General features: G+C 38.7%; 1 non-coding gene across 1 annotated transcript; it reads left to right on the top strand.

Moving 5' to 3' along the window:
• The first annotated feature begins 13,236 nt into the window (after positions 1–13,236).
• LOC133787678 (small nucleolar RNA R71) lies at positions 13,237–13,344 on the top strand. Its single transcript, XR_009872683.1, has one exon. It is a non-coding gene; the product is annotated as a small nucleolar RNA R71 (small nucleolar RNA).
• Positions 13,345–13,586: the final 242 nt, after the last annotated feature.

Below are 13,586 nucleotides of genomic sequence, written 5' to 3'. Positions count from 1 at the left end.
TTTAAAAACCATTTTTACTTCATCAATGAGACCTTAATCATACCTCAATTATATGTGGTAAATTCCACTAATACTCAATTTTACACCGAAATACTAGTAATCGACATTGTACTATTTTTCACCGCTTAACATCTTTTGCCTTCTATAACTCACTTTTCTCACTTGATTTCATGCCTTGTCCATATACTTCATCCTTTCTTATATTTTGAGCACATCAAACACCCATAAAAGACAACTCAAATGCCACAAGGTTAATAATATTGAACATACACATAGACATCATATACACAACTTTTATACTTATACATGAAAACACTTATAAGAATATTCATATACTCAAATTATACATATTGTATGATATGTAATGCAATGCAATCATGTGATTACTGGCTATATTTTATCAAAATAATGTGGGTGCTATATCTATTTCCGACGAAGCCTTCCTTCGTTCACCTAGAAGATACCTTCGTCCCGGACAACCCTACTCAGAGCGTCGACGAACTATTGTATCTCTTTCTCAAGTTCACAGCTGCCGACTTTGTCGCTCATATCTTGACAAATCCCAGATCTACGTTTACTCAATAAGTTTTCTGGTCATTTCCTTATTTTCTTTCATCATTTTTGTTACCACGTTGTTTCCACGAACATGTAGCCGTTAGGGCCGCGACCACCGTGTAGGGTGGTTCTAGGTTGTAGTAGTGATGAACAGTAGGGAAATTTTTAGTTGATACTCCATTTTTTAGATAACTTGATTGATGGAGCGGGCTGGATTACTCTGAATCATTGAACCCAAATGCCTCAAAACTGTCCGGGTGAATTAGTTTCCTTTTGCAACAATATTTAGCCTTTAGTTCTTGAATCATGCTCTTGGGACCTTAATTATTCCCGGATCTATGTCCGGAGGGGCCTCTCCAAGCAGTTTTAGGAGAATCCGTGTACCTTAACCAAATTTTCGGTTTTGGTGCTGACTTCTTGGTTCTTTCTTTTCTTGTCGTTTACAGGTCTTTGATCATGGGTCATGGCGTCACCCTCTAGGCGAATGATATAGTGAATGCAGGCCCCGTCGTCTTGGAGGGGCACAAGCTTCCCACTGGCAACGCGAGGGAAATGGGCGCGAAAGTCAACGAGTTCTGAAACTATCAGATGTTGAATGAACTAGAAAAATCTTTCAGGATTGAGTCGACTCCGGGGCTTTTCCTCAACAGGCTGGCCCGGAAGAACGAGAAGGCCCATACTGGAGTGGGCGTGTTCGGGGCCTGGAGTACAAGCAATATTAGTGCGGGACCCATTCTCCCATTTCACGACCATTTCGTGTGATTCCTCAAGTTCGTGGGGATCGCATCGTTCCACCTCATACCCCAGGTGTATAAGTTGTTGGCGGGGTGGCGTATATATTTTGCCTATAAGGAGATCCCGGAGCCCACCCCCGCAGAGGTGCTGTACTATTACCGGTTGGAGCCGTAGCTGAACTTCAAGGATAAAACAAGGGATGGATTTCATCGGTTGAAGAGTTGTGGTGTCAGTCTGGCTCCATACAGTTCTTGGAAACACCCCTCAGATGTCAAACGCTACTGGTTTATGACATCCGGGTTCCTCCTAGAGAAGAACCCCACTCTGGTGCTGGACTTTCAGCCTGTGGGTAAGTTATCCTTCCCCAAACTTCGTCTCGTTCTTTGTTTCATTTTTTGGATACTCATGTTCTCATGAACAGGCCTATGCTCAAACCCGACTAACCAATTTTATCTTGGACCGGAAAAAGATATATCCCACCTCCACTGTCGAAGATTTGTACGTTGGGGGGTTCGTGACCATGAAGAATCTTCAACTAACCAGACTGATTACGGCCCATCAATTGATAGATGCCCCCAATCCCCGAGCTTTGCAGTGTAAGAGGGACCTCGCACTGAGAGAAGAATTGGCCCTCATTCACATTGAGGTGGTGGAGGTTGCGGTCAGAGCGGACATGAAGAGGTCGTAGAATGAGCATGCATGCCTGGCAGAGTAGGTCGAGTCCAAGGAGTTGGATGCCTTGCTCGAGGGGAGGCAGCCCAACACTGGAGCTCCCGGGGCCAACATATCGAGGCAAGGTAAAATGCCTCTGATTTTAACGTATACCCTTCACATTGAGGGCTTTGTTAGGAATATGCAACGGTACCAGGATTATTTGACCGAGACTATATGCAATGTGGGGCTTCCTTGCCCCATTGCTGTGGACAGGTGTCAAGGAAGGAACCAGTAATGGGGCAAGGAAGGAGGTGGGACAAGTAAAAGCAAGGCGAACTTTGTTGCCACGTCGTCTGCAGAGCGGGCCATAAAGGCCAAGATAAAAGAGGACTTCGCTGTTGTAACGACCCAAATTTCCTAATAAGGCTTAAGGCCTTGATTAGGGGGCTAGGATGGCAAATCTTGGAATTATATAATTATGTGATATTTATGTGTATCATTATGTGAATATGTGAGTTATATTATAATATGACTAGATATGCATGCGTTAGGTGTATTAAATATGCATGTGGGCCCATTTTTGTTTAGTTGGGAAATTTTCATATTTTGGCCATTTTGGGCATATTTGGCATAAATGTGGTATATGTGCGGTGCCTCATTATTATTTGGTTATACTAAGGTTACTCAACACGAGACGATCTTAGGAAGCAAGCTAGTGGGAAAGTCACAACGGGATTTATACTTGACTCGGAGTGAGTCAATGGGTATTTAGCACATTACCAGGATATTGGGTAATGGGAATAAATATTTGATGAAAAATTAGGAGTTAGTGAGATCAGGGGAAAATTCTGGGAGTTTTGACTATTTTACCCCCGAGGGCATTTTCGAGACCCCGAGCACTAGGATTTGCTTGAGGTTACTTAAGCTTAAAGTTGCCTGACAGAAACATAAAAAGAACGTTCAGTACGTTCTCTCTCTCTCTCTCCCTCTCTCTCATGTTCCCTTTTTGACACCAATCGCATTTTCGAAGGAAACTTAAGTTTTAGGAGTCGGATTCAGGCAAGGATCGAGGCATAGCGATTCTAGGGAAGATTAAAAGCTTTTTAGCCGGAGGATTTAGCTGGGAAACAACTTAATCAGAGGTAATCCAAGTTTTAAGTTTTGAGTTTTTAAACTTGAATTGGATTTTGTGTTTTGATGAGTTTTTGAATGAACTGAAGCTTGGGTTTTTATTGGTATTGGATAATTAGGATGTTTGGGAGCTTTGATTTTGGGATTTGGAGATGTTTGGATAGGTTTTTAAATGGAGAGAACGAGGTTTTCAGCTGGGTTCATAGTTGGGCCGCGGCCCTATTCTTGTGCGCCGCAGCCCTAGCTTGAAGAAGAAGGTGAAGGTTGTTGATGGGTAGGCGGGCCGCGGCACAAGGTTTGGGGGTCTCGGCGCTTACGGGAAATTTTGCCCAGATTTGGATTTTAGTCGTGGGAACTTAACTCTAAGGGCCTAGGATTGATCCTACTACCTAGTTGAGTAGGATTCGACGTCTCGGAGGCTAGGATTGGGTCTAGAAGTATTTATTTACTCATTTTTATGAGGTTTTATATTATGGTTATGACTAGGTTATCGCTAGGGGCTTGGAAACAAGATCGTGCTTATGGCTCGTTTATTGGTAACTTGTGCTTGGACCAAAGGTAAGAAAACTGCACCCAATATGTGATGCATGTGATGCATAAGATACATGTGATTAGGGCATGGCATGTATGCTGATGAGATTGATCAGAGCTTAAGTCTCTGTAAATGTGCATAATCACAATTATGCTAGTGATTGTTGAGTAAGCATGTTGAATGCCCTGTATTTGGATATTTGATATATGATATATGCCTAGTTGCATTGCTTACTTGTGAATGGAATTGACCTATGAGTCAGGAATTAACAATAGTGTCAGTATTGACTGTGAAGCTGTGACTTATTTGTCAAGTTCGGCAGTAGTACTGAGCACTGTTCGTATGGTATTGGCTTATGAGTCAAGAACAGTATTAGCGTGTTTAACGCAAGCCGCAAAAGATTAGATCTAATCAACTTAAGCATTATCATCATAAGCATGAAATGCTTGACCGACTGTAAGTTCGATGAAAACAAAAGCGCTTGTATAGTCTAAAGGCTAGTTACATAGAGCCATGGCTATAAGCTCAGGTGACTGATACGTCACATGGCTAGGAGGGTGTGGGACCTGAGAAAAAGACTTATCAGTCATCTACACAGAGATAGACTTATCAGTCATCTACACAAAGATAGACTTATCAATCATCCAAATAGAGATAGACTTATCAGTTATCTAAACAGAGTATGAATTATTAGTCGTCTACCTCAGAGAGACTTATTAGTCGTCTACCTCGGAGAGACTTATTAGTCGTCTACCTCAGAGATACTTATTAGTCATCTACCTCAAAGAGAGAGACTTATTAATCATCTACTCAGAGCGCAGGACTCCACAAACATTTATTTGTACCTGCTTACATGCATGAGTAGGGTTATTACTGCTAGGCATGCCTATTGTGATTTTGTGACATGTTATTCTTGTTCATGAGCATATTGAGTTTTCTTGCTGAGCTTCGGCTCATGGGTGCTATGTGGTGCAGGTAAAGGCAAAAGAAAGTTGGACCATCCTTGAGTTGGAGAGCTTAGGTGATGATGTGTACATATGCGGCTGCTCGACTGCCATGGCCGAGGGTTTAAAGAGAAACTAGGGTTAAACCCTATTTTGCTGCTTATGTCAGCTAGTTGTAAATCTTTTACTGTAATTAACCTTTAAATTATATTTTGGGATCCAAATGTATACAGTAAACGTTTTAATGAAACGTTGTATCTTTGACCAAAATTTTTAACCCTAAATTGTTAATCGCACTTAGTTACATGATTATGACCAAATGACTCGGTTAGCGAGTTTAGCACTGTTTAAAATGCACAACATAGCGGTCCCTAGGTAGTAGGGCGTTACAACTGTGGCCGAGGAGCATTCCTCTAATGACAGTCTTACCATTACGCCTGAGGTCCCGAAGGCTCTCGAGCTTCCCATCAACCCGACACTCCCTAGAGGAGAGGATTAAGATGATATCCCGGGCCTGGGATGAGGGGCGCGACAAACGAGATGAGGTAGCCCGGGTTCTAATAATTTGCCACAAAGTGGAGTTCATCGGACATCCAGAGGCCATTAACGCCCCCCAGCAGATCGTGGATCGGTTGGGAGCCAAGATTAGATTTCGGCCTACATTAGGGCAGGACGTGGCCCCATTTGTTGCGGACTTGCTCGCTCAAGTGGGGACATCTGTGTCCACTCTTCAGCTCAAACACTACACCACATTGGCTAACAACGATGCCTTCTTCATCTCCGTGGCCATCCTGTTTAACGCCCAAATTGTGACAACCACTAAGCGATAGTTGTAGTAAAATTGGGCAGTTGATCCACAATGAGGTAACATAAAACTAAAAGATTAGTAGAAAATAACACAAAAAAGTTAGTAACATAAAATAAATAAAAATGTAAATGAAAAGAGAGTTGAGATATTGGTGTTGTCTTTTTGATGAAATGATAAAATGAGACAAGTGAAATAAAAGCAAGGTGTAATCAAGAGTTTGAGAAATAGAAAGGTTTCAAGAATTATGCATATGCTTGTTTGGTTACTTAGTTACTTGATTTACAAAAATACACAAGTAAATAGTTCACATCCCAACATTTACTTGGAAAATCTAACTTTAAAGTCCATATTCTTTTCTAACAAAAGTCCATTTGAGTAATAAAGTTCTTTACTTTAGGAGCACAATGTTAATCTTATGAAAAATCTAAAAATGACAAAATACCCAAGGGTAATAATGCAATAGAAGATTGGACATAAAATTATGTATCAATGTTACTTTTACTAATTAGAAGCACATAGAAAGAGCATGACTAATCCTATATACTATTAGCTCAAGTAAATAAAGATAATAAAAATAAAGATGAGGATGAAAGAACATAAACAACTCAAACACATTATATTAAGAACATAGTAAATCAAAGTGGCAAAATAACATCACTAGCATATGGAATCATCCCTAACCTTCCTAGGAAGATTAGGCCATTATGCTCATGATTCTCACAAAATTCTAAGAAAAAAGTATGAGAAGAGAGTGAGTAGAAATTTTGCTATAGTTTCTTTACTCTAAACATTACATACAAAATGTAAAAGAAGAGTCTCTATTTATAGAAAAAGAAAATGACTAAAAAGAAATTAAATTACAAATGGGGTTTACAAAATATATCTGAAATATTAATAATAAAATATGATTTTGAAAAATCAAATCTTATTATTAATATTAACCTAGCTATTTTAGTAAATGATCATTTTGCCATTTTTCTAAAACACCACAAAATATGAGCCTTAAAGCTCAAAAAGGAAGATCCAAGGCCCAAAGTGCATAAGCAAATGTGGGTTGGTGGCAGGCTAAAACTTTGACCCAGCCGCAACCAATGGGAGCACGCCACTTGTCACGGTTGGCCTAAAGGAAGAGGCAAGCTAGTCATGGGTTGGACACGCAGGTAGGCGGGTCTGGGCGCAGCTGGGTCCGCGGGTCGCAGGGGCTTCAGGCGGATGGGCTGAAAGGAAACCAGGCGGGCTAGGCTAAAAGGAAACTAGGCAGGCTGAGCTGAAAAAAAAAAGAAATTAACTTACAATAATATAATTTTTTCAGCTCTCCTTTTTTTTTCTTTTCAAGTTTAATTCTTTTCTTTTCTTTTTTTTTTCTTTTAATTAGGCTCAAATGCATTATAATTCATATAAAATATTTGTAAATTAAATTAAAACTAATATTTTCCATTTAAAGAATCTTTCACAATAAATTCAAGAAAATATTAATCAAAACTTAATTTAATTTGAACTTTAAGCTTGATAAAATGGCATTTTTGAGCACTAATCACAACCCTCAATCAGCTTATTGCTAGTCCCTAGCAATTCAAGCGAAAAAGAAAATTGTCAAGTTTAATAATCAAGTCAAATCATGCAAAATCATCTAAGCATTTTCAAAGTATCAGCAAGAAGTCAGAGATTACTATCGAAACTACTTCAGTTGCAATTCTATAGTTGTGTGTGTGTGCACCAAACCACATTCATTTTTATCGCAAGTCATAACACAAATAGTATCGAAAAATCTCAAAAGTATAAAGGTCGCAACTCCAAATTCCTCTCGGGCATTGAAAGTATTTTTAATAGAAAGGATAACAACACTCTTGGAGTTGGAAATGTAACAGTTTACGCTCAAATGAGAAAAGATAAACTTTTTAGGACAAGCAATTTGAACAAGTATTGATCACAAGATAGGCATATCAACTTATTGGAATTCAAATGACAAACGATTTTTGGGATTTACATGAGAAAACTCAAAAAATAAAATGACAACTAACAAGAGATGATAAATAAGAAAGGGTAGGTAACCATTTGGTACCCTGTGTTTTTGAAAAGTATCATTTTGGTACCCTCTATTTTCAATAATGCTCATATGGTACCCTGTATTTTAAAATCGTACATATTTGGTACCCTAAACTCAAATTTAATTAATAAAATTTTACCAATTTAATCAAACTGCTGTCAATTATGTAAGTTCTAAATTTAAATTTAATTACTTAATTACATATAACTGATGACAATTTGATCATATTGACAAAATTTTATCTATCAAATCTGAGTCTAGGGTATCAAATATGTATAATTTTAAAATACAGGGTACCATATGAACATTATTGAAAACAGAGGGCACCAAAATGATACTTTGCAAAAATGTAGGGTACCAAATGAGTAAATTCCCAATAAGAAAAGGAAACGATTAATAATATTTTTTTGTTTTTTTTATAATTTTTTTTTACTACAATTACACAAAGCAGAAAACAATAATAGAAAGAATTTTTTTTCAACAACTATAAAATAATAAAGGAAAGTGTTGCTCTTGTTCTCTTCTTTTTTTTTTCCTTTTTTTTATCATTTTTTTACTATGTTTTTCTTTTCCTTTTTTCATTTATTTTTTAACAAGAGGCAACACAAAAAATAAAAGGAAATTACAAATAAAATAAATAGAACACAACTTTAAACTTTATTACAAAGACTCATTCTTATATGAAAAATATCCCTCTAGTAAATGTCATGTTTTAAATTCCAAATATATGACTTTACCAAATCAAATGATCAATAAAAGTTCAAAAAATTGTTTTCTCAACTCTCACAACTCACCAAGAAATGAGAAACTTTAAACTTGAAATTTCTCTCAACTATTTGTGTTAACAACCAATTTATCACATGTTTGGAAAGTACACAAAAGAACTCTGAAAATCACTTCTTAATAGTAAAACATATTAAAAATTGACTCAAACGAACAAGTTGTACTCAAGCTTGGATGATTTTGAAAAAATTGGACATAAAAATTCAACACTACAATAAGACTTTCCAAATGAATGCTAATAAAAGCTCACCACCCCCAACCAAAAATCAGACAGTGTCCTCAATGTCAAAATGAATACTCAATGAAAAAGGTAGGGAAAGAGAACACATGGATGATGACCATGTCCATGAGGTGAGAGTGTAAATAGCCTGATAACAATACCCCAAAACAAACAAAATACAAGAACGACCTCTTCAACGTGACTCACACTCTCAATGTAATGCTTCAGTCTTTGGCCATTGACTCGAAAAATTCTCCCATCGGTGGGGTCCTCGAGCTCAACAGAATCGTTGGGAAATACTTGCTTCACTACAAATGGACCAGTCCATCACGATTTCTATTTACCGAGGTGCAAGTGCAAGCGAGAATCATACAGATGCACTTTCTTATTTGGCTCAAAATGTTTTTGCAGGATTTGTTTATCGTGAGCAATTTTCAACTTATCTTTATAAATCCTGGAATTTTCATATGCATCGTTTCTCAACTCCTCAATTTCGGACAATTGGAGTTTGTGATTGATACCTGCGTCATTCAGATCAAAGTTGAGGGCTTTAATAGCCCAATAAGCTTTATGTTCGAGCTCGACAGGTAAATGACAAGCTTTTCCAAAGACAAGCTGATAGGGAGACATCCCAAGAAGGGATTTGAAAGCAGTTCAGTACGCCCAAAGAGCATATAGAAGACGTGTAGACCAATCTTTGCAGTCGGGATTTGCTGTCCTCAGCATGGCCATTAGTCTGTGGATAATAAACATTTGCAACTTTATGAAGTACACCGTACTTGCACATAAGAGCTTCAAAAAATCTGTTGTAAAAATGAGTTCCTTGATCACTGTTGACAGCGAGGAGTACTGAACCTTGATAACACATTTTCTTTCAAGAATTTGACAACCGTAGCATTATCATTGGTTCAACAGGGTACGACCTCTACCCATTTGGAAACATAATCCACATCGAGAAGAATGTAAAGGTAGCCAAAAGAAGGTGAAAATGGTCCCATAAAGTCTATCCCCCAACAATCAAATATTTCGATAACAAGAATTGGGTTCAAGGGCATCATGTGCTGACGGGACAAGGAACCTAACTTTTGGCACCTTACACAAGAACGACATAAATCATTGGTGTCTTTGAACAGAGTGGGCCAATAAAGACCGTATTGTAAGATTTTTGCAGCGATTTTCTTCACAGAAAAGTGAACACCACAAGCATCATTGTGGCAAAAATTCAGCACACTAGACACCTCATTGTCGTGATGTATCTTCGTATGATTTGTTCGGGGTAGTACTTGAATAAGTATGGGTCATCCCAAAAGAAATTGCATACCTCAACCAGAAATTTTCATTTGTCTTGTGAACTCCATTCAGATGGGAGTTCACCTGTTACTAAGTAGTCCACAATGTGAGCATACCATGGTAACTTAGTAACAAAAAATAATTTTTCATCAGGGAAATCTTCATGAATAGGTGGACCATCAGCGGGATCGCTGAATTCAAGTCGGGACAAGTGGTCCGCGATGATGTTTTCAACACCTTTCTTATCCTTGATTGTGACATCGAATTCTTGCAAAAGAAGGATCCACCGTATTAATAGCGCCTTAGCATCCTTTTTGGAAATGAGGTATTTCAAGGCGAAGTGATCCGTGAAGATTGTAATAGGTGATCTAATCAAATAAGATTGGAATTTTTCAAGGGCAAAGACGACAACAAACAACTCTTTTTCAGTAGTGGAATAGTTCATTTAAGCACTATTTAGAGTTTGGCTTGCATAATAGACAACAAAGGGTTTCCCCTCCCTTCGTCTTCCTAGCACAGCTCCCATAACAAAGTTGCTGGTGTCACACATGATGGGAGCGGAGGTGAGTGAATTTACAAGCGTTCAGAATGATTCCTCACACTTAGGTGTCCACTCAAAGGTAACATCTTTGGCTAGGAGGTTGCTTAGCGGATGAGCAATCATTGAAAAATTTTGTATGAACCTTCTATAGAAACCAGCATGACCAAGGGAATGGCCTAATTTCTTTGACAGTCTTAGGAGTAAGCAGGTTGGAGATAAGGTCGACTTTGGATTGATCAACCTCAACTCCTCTTTCAGAAACAATGTGGCCTAAGACTATGCCAGAAGATACCATAAAGTGGCATTTTTCCCAATTGAGCACAAGTCCTTTCTCAATCCACCGTTTTAAAACAGCTTCAAGATAAAGAAGATATGTATTGAAGGAATTTCCAAAAACAGTTAGGCCATCCATGAATACTTCCATTGATTTTTCAATCATGTCACTAAAGATGTTCATCATGCATCTTTGGAATGTAGTTGGTGCATTACACAAACCAAATGGCATATGCTGGAAAGCAAAAGTGCCAAAGGGACAAGTGAAAGTGGCCTTATCTTGCTCCTAACAATTTGATAATTGTCATAATAGCCATCAAGAAAGCAATAGAACGGATGACCAGGTACATGTTCAAGGATTTGATCAATGAATAAGAATGAAAAATGATCTTTGTGGGAGGCAGCATTTAATTTTCTATAATCAAAGCACATGCGCTACCCTGTCACAGATATTGTGGGGACAAGGACCCCTTTTTCGTTTTGGATCACAGTGACACCAAATTTCTTGGGCACGACTTGAGTTGGACTGACCCATTTTCTATCAGCTACTGGGTAAATAATACCAGCGTCTAGCAATTTCAAAACTTCATTTTTTACAACTTCTTTCATTGTGGGGTTCAATCGCCTTTGAGGGTCTCTTTGAGGGACAGCCTCGTCCTCCAGATTGATTCGATGGGAGAAAACTAAAGGGCTAATACCTTTGATATCAGGAAGCGTCTAGCCTATTCAGATTTATGTGTTCGCAGTAGCTCGAGTAACTGCAATTCTTGAGCATTTTGAAGGTTGGACGAGATGATAACTGGAAAGGTTTCACCGTCTCCCAAGAAGACATGTTTCAGACCCTCGGGTAGTTGGGTCAGTTGAACAATTGGAACCTTTTCCGCCGAAGTTTTTGGCTGTGCCCTCGCACGAGGTAGCTCTTCAAAGCGAGGTTGCCAAAACTTATTCCTTCTATTACGGGAGTCTATGTGATCTGATATTGCAAGAGTAGACTCAATAGAACCGGGACTTTCATCGTCAGACAACAGGAGGAGTTCATCAAGATCATCGAATATGCTTCACAATTGAACATCCTCAGGAATTAAAGTGTCAATCATGAATGTTTGATAACAGTCATCATCTTATCGGGGTTGTTTCCCGATGTGGAAGATATTGACTTCAAGTGTCATATTTCAAAATGATATCTTCATTAGGCGGTTCTGACAATTGATTAAAGTATTTTTTGTAGCAAGGAATGGTCTTCCGAGGATAATAGGAATTTTTGACTCCATGTTTACCACATATTGGGTATCAAGAATAAGAAAGTCCACGGGGTAATAAAATTTTTCAATTTGAACTAAAACGTCCTCAACAATACCCCTAGGCTTTTTGGTGGAGTAGTCAGCAAGCTGCAGCACAACAGAATGTTGGCTTCATTTCTCCAAGACCGAGTTGCGAGTACACAGAGCAAGGCATGAGATTTACAGTTGCGCCAAGATCAAGTAAAGCTTTGCTGACTTCATGAGTCCCTATTTGGCAAGAAATGGTGGGACAACTAGGATCTTTCTATTTCGGCAGTGTCTTTTGTTCAATCACCGCTCTCACTTATTCAGTTAAGAAAGCAGTCTTCTTGACATGGTTCTTACTTTTTGCAGTGCATAGATCCTTGATGATTTTGGCATAAGCCATCACTTGTTTTATGATGTGAAGCAAAGGAAGATTAATCTTCACTTGTGTCAAGTGCTCAAGGATTTCAGCATGGTTATCAGGAAGTTTCCCAACAAGTTTCAAATCCTGGGGAAATGGTACTTTTGGAGAAGCATTGAGTGGTGCATTCTCGGAATTAACTTTTGGAGTAATGGGAGAGGTGATTTTTGTGGATGGGTCTTGCAAAGTTTTACCACTTCTAGTTGTGATGGCATTTACTTTCTTATCATTTTGATCATTGGGATTTAAGGATTGGGCCATGTGTTGGCCTTGCACATTGAATTTCGGTTGGGAAGGAAGTTTGCCTTTTTCCCGAATGGCTAAGGATTCAGTCAATTTTGAGAATTGACATTTCATTTCCTTGATTTCTTCCATCATTTGGCGATTGAGTTTGAATTGTTCCTCTATGAATGCATGAAGGATATTCTCGAGAGAATTTAATTGTGGATGAGCATTGTATTGAGGTGCAGAATACGTCTTTGATGGTTGAACTTGTTGCTCGTTTCTCCATTGGTTTCCAGACGATTGAGCTTGGTTGGAATATCTCCAACTTAAATTTGGGTGGTTTCTCCAACCAGGGTTATACGTATGGGAGAATGACTTGTTATATGCCCATAAGGCATTGCATTGCTCCTCATAAACCCCCTCAATTCATTAAAAGATAAGCAGTCCTTAGCTAAATGCTCCGTCCCTCCACAAACAAAGCAAGGTTCTTGCGGTTCCGCTTGAGCAATCATGTGCGGTTTTTGGCCATTTTTCATCATTAAGACCTCAAACTGATTTTTCAAAGCTTAGAGTTGAGCCTTAACACTATCCTCTTCTCGAAGTTGATAGATCCTATATGGTTTATGTCAGTTGGTGCTATCAGTAGCACTTGGACCAGTCAAGGTATGAATTTTTTTGCGGTTTCTTCAAGATATTCAAGAGCATCAGCTGGATCTTTTTCGAGGAATTCACTATTGCATAGCATTTCTACAAACTGGCGGCCACAACTCATGAGGGCTTCATAGAAGTAACTGACCAAATGACAGTTCTCATAGTCATGGTGCGGGCACTGATTCAACAGTTCTTTGAATCTTTCCCTAACTTGATAGAACGTTTCATTGTCCTTTTGGGAAAATGTGGAAATTTGTCGTTTTGGACTGTTGGTCTTATGGCTAGGGAAGTGTTTTAGAAAGAAATATTTGGTCATTTCCTCTCATGTTCCAATAGACCTAGGTCTCAAAGAGTATAACCAGCTTTTGGCTTTGTCCTTCAAGGAGAAAGGAAGAACTTTAGTTGCATAGAATCGACATTTTTGGCTCAGTTATAGAACGTGGCTACTACCTCCTCGAATTCTCTAATACGCATGTATGGGCTTTCATTTTCCATTCCATGAAATGTGGGA

Source organism: Humulus lupulus, chromosome 6 (genome assembly GCF_963169125.1).
Source record: "Humulus lupulus chromosome 6, drHumLupu1.1, whole genome shotgun sequence".
Classification (NCBI taxonomy): Eukaryota; Viridiplantae; Streptophyta; class Magnoliopsida; order Rosales; family Cannabaceae; genus Humulus; species Humulus lupulus.
Note: the sequence above shows the minus strand (reverse complement) of the source record. Positions and strands in the feature narration are given on the sequence as shown.